The sequence below is a fragment of the Furipterus horrens genome, unplaced genomic scaffold, assembly GCF_987537825.1.
Source record: "Furipterus horrens unplaced genomic scaffold, mFurHor1.1.pri manual_scaffold_7, whole genome shotgun sequence".
NCBI classification, from domain to species: Eukaryota; Metazoa; Chordata; class Mammalia; order Chiroptera; family Furipteridae; genus Furipterus; species Furipterus horrens.
The window spans coordinates 63505813-63514250 of record NW_028327177.1 but is presented as its reverse complement, the minus strand read 5'-3'; positions in this window follow the sequence as shown (position 1 = coordinate 63514250).

Sequence of the window (8438 nt, the reverse complement as noted above, 5' to 3'; positions counted from 1 at the left end):
GATTTCATGAGCTAAATTCCTGCTAAAAGCTGTAATTCTGGGACTAAGTGAGTCATTAACCACATGTTCTGTTAAGATTGTAGACCTAAACTGAACTGACTAATCCAGTAACAATGACTCTCAGAATGGAGTAATACCCTCCAAGACCAATGTTCTGGACTGGCTCAGTCTTGTGGGTCCTCAGGCCTTAAGCAAAGAGTATGTAACAGAGCAGGGGGTGCCCAAAGTCCCCACAGCTCATGGTTTTGGAGATAGGGAAAGGAGATAATACAGCTTTTACAGTACTTTTAAGCATATCTATGGCAAGTTGGTAACTAAATAATAGCTGTGCTGCATCCCAGGGCAAAAGGGTGATGATAGCCTTAAGATACTTTAATGCTGCCCTCAGGTAAAAGGGTGGATAATCAGCTTAAGATACTTTTCATAACAATGATGTATGGTGCCCTGGGTCAACATTTTTAATAAGGGTAGGAAGCCATAAAAAGAAGAGAAACCACACGGTCTAAGGTCTAAAAGGGTATAGATTGGAAGTCTAGTGTGTAAGAGGGAAGCCACGTTGTTTGGAGACAGTCTGCCAAGAGGCCTGGATTAAGAAAGAGGAGACCCAGCAGCACGGCTGATGAGGCTAGAATTGTGGGTACCTGCCTAACCAAGCATGGATTAATCAGAGATGCCTGAGATGCTGAACCGTACCAGGAATACTGAACCATGGACTACTGTTTTTCTGAAAGATGCTACCTCTGACTGGTGTATTCTGAAACTGGCCTGGTTTGGCAGGGAAAGGCAGTCCCTGCCAAACCAGGGGTGTTTCAAAGGGAGTGGAACACAACAGTAGAGATCTGCCATTATTCTGAATTTGTAAAACTTTAAAATAAAATCTCTTTCCTTTTCCACCAAATTTTTGTATTGGAAGTCAGGCTTCTTGGCGGTGGGCAGTTAGACTCCACAGCTGTTTTAGAACAGCATAGACTGGGGTTCTGTAACAGATGTGTCCAAGGAAGAGGGGGATCTCTATCTCAGCAAAGAACCAGAGGGGCAGATTGCAAATTTGTCCCCTATGACTCTCAAGGTCACACAAAGAACAAGATTGTGCCAACTTGTCTGCCCTTTCAACATACTTTAGGAAATGGACCTGATTTCTGATTTGAAAAAGCATGCAGGAGGCCCCTGAGGAGGTAAAACACACAGCCCAAGGTGTGGCCATGGACTGGCAAGAGAGCAGAACAGCTGCCTTGCCTGCAGGATAAGCAGAGAGGGTAGAGGTGTATATAGTGTGGCCAAAAGGCTGCAGGAGAAACTAGATATAAAAGGAAATATGAAAACTTATGATCAAGACTAATTGAATGAGAAGGCATGGTTATAAAGGGCATAGAATAGCCATAATTTTCTGCTGAAGGTTAAATACTTGCCTCCTCTTCAGAATTAAGCCTAAATAGGGGAAGCGCTGAAGGAGTGAGAGTGTGTGACTGCTTTTACAAAGTTCCCTGTTGCATGAGTGTTTGCTTGTGGCTTGCAGAGTATCTAGAGTCCCTTCCCTAGTCCGTGATCAGCTTATCCTTTTATTGGAGTCTTCTGTCAGCAAGACTCTTGGCTTTTAAATGTTTGATCCATGCCTGCAGGGTGCAGCAATTTCCTGAGAGGAAGATAGCAAGATATCCTCAGCGAAACCAAAAATGGTAGACACGTTATATGACCATGAACAGAGCCCAGGAAACATGAAAGACTGAAAGATCAAGGATTCATGCTGACACGGTGAAAGGAAAATTGTGGTGGAGGAGACTTGCCCTATCCAGTGATCTGAGTCACAGTACCAAAAGATGTTACTGGAGCTTGGTTCTTCTTACTGATACATTAAAAAATTACAGATCAGCAAGACAAAAGTGGATGAGTAAGAATTAAGAGTTTTATTAGTATGTCCTCAAGGGTGAGAATGAGCCTGCTGTGAGAGGTGAGAAAAGCGGGAGTCTCCTGAATATGCTGCCTTATGTACATGCATGATACTTTGGTCATATAACTTTAGTCTCTTCTGTGCATGCCCTTTCCCATAATTTTCCTTCACTGCCCACAGAGTTGGGGCAGAAATAAAACCACAATGGGAATTTTGCTATTTCTCAACAAGGGTGGTTAACTGAAACTATTTCAACTATTTGCCTTGGGTCAATAATGGTGGTGCCCCCCTTCCTTCTGCCTCTCACTTTTCATTCTAACTGCTGCTTAACAAACAGATAAAGAAATACCAGGAAAATCACCTCTGGACTACAACTCTTAATTGATTAACCTTTTTCCAAACCTCTTACCTACCCTTTCCTTCTCCTTATAAAAAGTTCAGTTTGAGATGAGATGTTAAGATGGATTTTAGGGTACATAACCTGCTGTCTTATCATCACCAGCATCAGAATAAAGTGCCCACAAAGATCCAATACTTGTCTCTACTTATTGGTTCAAGTAGTCACAGGAGACACAAATGTTTACTTCCCTGGTTTCATACCTATTTTTTCTTCTACAGTTATTGTACTTACATCTTCATATTTACATTGCATTTCTTGTAATTTGCAAAAAGTTGGCTCTTGATATGGCAATCTCTGGTTGTAAATCAGGGTGTTTCAACCTTTACATATTATACATTATTCCTATGGTTCTATTTGAATTTATCATCTTATTATTTTCTATATCTTCTATTTGTTCTTTGTTAATTTTTGCCTTCTCTTCCTTATTTTGAATTAAGCATTTTAAAAATTATTTTATTTTAATGTTCACTACCGGTTCATTGTTAGTCTTTGCAATTTCTTTAATTTTATTATGCTTAAATTGTGCTTCTTGTTCAGTAATTTTCTGTTATGTTTTACACAATTTGCCATCTAACCTGTGAAGATTTTAATTTCATTAATTACATTTTTAGGTTCTAGAAGTATATGTTGGTTCTTATTCAAAGTTGCTTGATCTTTATTTGATAGTATTCATTCAACAATTTTGCCTAATATGCCAGGTACTTCTTAGGAACTTGGGATATTTTAATGGAAAATAAAAACAAACAATAACAAGATCTTTGTCCATGGGAAACCTAGTAGGAGAAGTCAAGGAGTAAAAACTGGACATACAGTAATAAGTAAGTCTACTGGTATCAAGAATTTTTAATGTAAAGAAAATGGATGATGGAGCTTGAACATATTATGGGATATTGACAGTGTTGAGGTTGGAAGTTGGTTACCATTTTAAGAAGGGTGGTTAAGGAAGCCATCATTAAAATGTGATATTTGAGCAAGATTCTCAAATTGTGAGGAGGTGAAGGATGTAGATATATGGAAGAAGACAGTTGGTTCCAAGCAAAAGTGTAAGCCAATGCAAAGTTACTAAAATGAGCTCAAAGAAAATAAGGAGACAGATCTGACTGGAGCATGTACAAGAGGAGGAAGAGAAGAGCGGGGAGAGAATGCTGCTGAGATCACATCGGGATCATGTCAAGCCTCGTGAGCCGCTATGAGGACTTGAGCTTTATTCTGAGTGAGATAGGAGCCATCCCAGGGCTCAGGCAGAGGAATCACCACATCTTATATGTAATAAAATGATGGTTGAAAAGTCTGTGTTCAGAGTAGATTATAGGAGGTCAAGGGTGAAAAGTATTTTTTCTTTGATTCTGTTTTTATTAGTATGTTTTACTTTCTATGCATTTTAGACATATACATATATTATTTATTCAACAAAAGAATATCTGAAGTTGTTGTTGTGGAAGTCATGTTGACTATTAATTTGCTGACCCTTGCTTATACTGCTTTGTTTTCTTGAGGGTTTGTAATTTTGAATTATAAACTCATTGCAGGGAGGGGATATAATCTGTGGGCATATTAGGAGATCTACACTAGTGTGTGTCCCTCTAGTAAAGATTTACTAACCTGAAACAAATTAATTTTTTTTTTTATTTTAGAGTTTCTTTAGTCACACTGGTAGTATGTTATATGGCCTTGTTGCAAAGCAAAGGCAGTTGTTGAAGGTCTAGTTCCTGCTTCTCAGAGGGTTCAGACTGTGTGTGAATCTAAAATCAGAAAAGCCGGTGCTTGTGCTGCCTGTCATCTACCAGACCCAGTAAGCAGCGACAAGGATTGAATCTTCATGGGCACTGTATTCAGATGGTATGCGATCTGAGAAGGCAGTGGGTTTGTACCCTAACAGACTGTCTTAAATTTCATTTTAATGAGCCCTTTTTATTAGGAGAAAAAAAGTGTAGGTAAGGGGTCTGGAATTCAGGGAAAAGGTTAATCAGATAAAAGCTTTAGCATTCTTTCATCTGCATCCTGGGTGGTGGTCCTTGTGCCTTGGGTGGTGGTCTTTGTGTTCTGGACAGTGGTCATCTCACCCTGGAGTACAATGGCTCAGGTACCATCTTGACTGCTTGCAGTCCTCCTGAGGCACAAGGGTGGAACTGCTTATGGTCTCCTGGAATCAAGGTGGGTCATACCCCCAGTTCCTGAAACAATAGCTTTCTACATACATTGATTACTAAGTTTATTAGCTGTTACCTGAAACTAAAATTTTCTGACATTTGAGTCCCCCATTAAGTCCAAATTTTAAAAAACTTAGTTATTTTTAGAGAAAGGGGAAAAAAGGAAAAAAGAGAAAAAGAAAAACATCAGTGTGTTTGTCTCTTGCGTACCCCCAGCTGGGGACCTGGCCTGCAACCCAGGCTTGTGCCCTGACTGGGAATTGAACCAGCAACTCTTTGATTTGCAGGCTAATGCTTAATCCACTAAGCCAAGCCAGTCAAGGTGAGTCCACATTTTTATTGCATATATGGAATAAGCCTGAGACTGTCTACTATGCTTTTTAATGTTGAATCTCTTTGGTTTCAGTAATCAAATATTCTATCCCCAGGAAACACATAGTTAGGATCTCAGTTTGACACCTTGTTTCTGTTTCCTCTTCATTTTTCTATCCCCACGGGATTTTCTGTATTTTTATGCCAGTTTAGCAAATGCCATTTATTTATTTATTTATTATTCAAATACTTTACCCCCTGGCTGGTTTGGCTCAGTGGATTGAGCATCGGCCTGCGAGCTAAGTGTCGCTGGTTCGATCTTCCAGTCAGGGCACATCAGAGAAGGAAAACTCTGATTCCAAAAAACCTCCGCTGCCTTGCGGCATACCTCTTCAGGGGAAAGGCTAAGGAGAAGGGAAACTCTGACTCCAAACCTCCGCTGCCTTGTGGCATACCTCCTCAGGGGAAAGGCTAAGGGAGTAAACCCCGACAGAAAATCCGGAGCCGGAGTCCCTAAAGCGGTTTGACGTTGTAGTCAACACCGGCAACTCCTGCGGCGCACCTGAAGCGAAGCTGTATTGACTCTGTCTTTCCCCTTGGATCCTTCAGCTGCGAAGAGAGGGGGGGTCTGCTGCATGGGCAACAGCTGGCCCTCCATATCACCCTGCCCAGGCTTTGTAGCTTCACTGGAGAGGACACTCCAGCGTCATCGCAAGATGTCGACTTAACACGGGAGGAGACAGTTACCGGTTATAAGCTCATCCGATTGGCGAAGGAAACGAGTGCCAGGGGTCTCCTCTGACGGTGGCAGAGGTCATCGCACCTCACTGGACAGCTACCGCCCGCCTCAAGCTGGGCAGCCCCCAGCCAATTAGGTGCCGTCTCGCCATGGCTCACCTGCCCCACTGGGTGCGTGGGGATCAGAGAGGCGTCTCTTGAAAAGTGAGCCACAAAACACTCGCACCAGGCAATTCCAAGCAAACAACAAGAAAGAAGCCTCCAGCTCTTCGCCTCGCTAGCTGGAACATCAGGACCATGTGTCCCGGACTTACTGCAGAACTTCCGTAGATCAATGGTGCCAGGAAAACCGCCGTCATTGACAGGGAACTGGCACGACTAAACATCAACATTGCGGCTCTACAGGAGACCCGGTTGGCCGACAATGGAACTATCAGAGAAACCAACTACACCTTCTACTGGCAAGGGAAGTCTCCGGACCAACCAAGACAGCACAGTGTTGGGTTCGCTGTGAAGAACATGCTTGTTAACTCCATAGAGCCACCCACAGGAGGCACAGAGAGGTTACTTACCCTCCGATTGTCAACAACTTTCGGCCCAGTCAGCATTCTTAGCGCGTATGCCCCAACCCTCTGCGCCACCACTGAAGAGAAAGAACAGTTCTACCATGCACTGGGCGAAGCGTTATCCAAGATCCCCAGAAGTAACACTCTTTATCTCCTTGGAGACTTCAACGCAAGAGTAGGAGCCGACCACATGGCCTGGCCCACCTGCCTTGGAAACTTTGGGAGAGGAAAGATCAATGAGAATGGTCAGCGACTGCTTGAGCTTTTGTGTCACCACGGCCTGTGCGTGACAAACACATTCTTCAAGTGCAAAGAGATCCACCAGGTGTCATGGAGGCACCCCCGCTCCCGCCACTGGCACCAGCTTGACCTCGTCATCACCAGAAGAACGGATATTGGCAGCACCCTCCTCACCCGCAGCTACCACAGTGCAGACTGCGACACGGACCATGCCCTCGTGGTAAGCAAGGTGCGCATAATGCCGAAGAGGTTGCACCACTCCAAGATGAAGGGTCGCCCACGCATCAACACCAGTTGTGCCAGCAACCCAGTTAAGACCCAGCAATTCATCAACAGGATGGAAGATGCACTCGGCGAGGGAATGGCGGCAGACGACATTATCGAATCCAATTGGTCACGTCTCCGCGACGCCATATACAACTCCGCCATTATTGCTAACGGGAAGAAAGAGCGGAAGAACGCTGACTGGTACGAGGCTCACTGGGAAGAAATGGAACCCATGATCGAGGCTAAGAGGAAGGCCCTACTGGCTTACAAGGCCACGCCCACTCCCAGTACACTTCAAGCTCTACGGGCTGCCAGGAACAAAGTCCAGAAGACCGCCCGCCACTGTGCCAACACCTATTGGCTAAACCTGTGCAGAAGCATTCAGGAAGCCGCCGATATAGGCAACGCACGAGGAATGTATGAGGGTATCAAGAAGGCAACAGGCCCAATCCCCTCCAAGATCGCCCCCCTTAAGTCCAAGACAGGTGAGGTCATCACTGACCAGGAACAGCAAATGCGGCGGTGGACCGAGCACTACCTCGAGCTGTACGCGACGAGGAACACCGTAACAGACACTGCTCTTAACGCCATCCCAGACCTACCAGTCATGGAGGAGCTAGACACCCCACCTACTACGGCAGAGCTCGGCAAAGCCATCGACCGCCTCGCTTGCGGGAAAGCACCAGGAAGCGACGGAATCCCTCCAGAAATCCTAAAGAGCAGGAAACCAGTCCTGCTACAGCCGCTCCACCATCTACTCTGTCTCTGCTGGAAGGAGGGTTACATCCCCCAGGATATGAGAGACGCCAACATTATCACCATGTACAAGAACAAAGGAGACCGCAGCGACTGCAACAACTACCGGGGCATCTCTCTCCTCAGCGTCGTCGGCAAAGTATTCGCCTGGGTCGCTCTTGCCCGCCTGCAGACCCTTGCTTCCCGCGTCTACCCAGAGTCCCAGTGTGGCTTCAGAGCTGGCCGATCAACAGTGGACATGATCTTCTCCCTATGCCAGCTGCAGGAGAAGTGTCACGAGCAGCATAAACCACTCTACCTCGCCTTTATCGACCTCACGAAGGCGTTTGATCTGGTCAGTCGAAGCGGACTCTTCAGCTTGCTACAGAAGATTGGCTGTCCACCACATCTGCTTGCTGTGGTCATGTCCTTTCACAACAACATGCACAGCACGGTGTCCTACAACGGCGCAACCTCTGAGGCCTTTCCAGTCAGCAGCGGAGTAAAGCAGGGCTGCGTCCTCGCGCCTACGCTGTTCGGAATCTTCTTCTCCATGCTCCTCCAATACGCCTTTAAGGACTGCAGCGAGGGTGTCTTCATTCACACCAGATCCGATGGCAAGCTCTACAACCTGGCCCGTCTACGAGCCAAAACCAAAGTCAAAGAGGTGCTCATCCGTGAGATGCTCTTCGCCGACGACGCAGCCTTGACATCACACTCTGAAGAGGGACTCCAGCAGCTAGTCACTTGCCTTTCCCACGCATGCAAGGAGTTCGGACTAGCCATCAGCCTGACGAAGACGAATGTTATGGCTCAAGGCACGGGGACTCCCCCATGCATCACCATCGATGGATACACCCTGGAGGTTTTCAACGATTTCACTTACCTCGGGTCCACCATCTCGAGCTCTCTGTCAGTCGACTTGGAGGTCAACCGGAGAATCGCCAGGGCAGCCACAGTTATGGCCAGACTGAACCGGCGAGTGTGGAACAATTCCAGCCTCACTGAGAAAACCAGACTGCGCATCTACCAAGCCTGCGTACTCAGCACTCTCCTCTGTGGCAGCAAGACGTGGACCACCTACGCAAGGCACGAAAGGACACTCAACAGCTTCCACATGAGGTGCCTGCGACGAGTCCTGC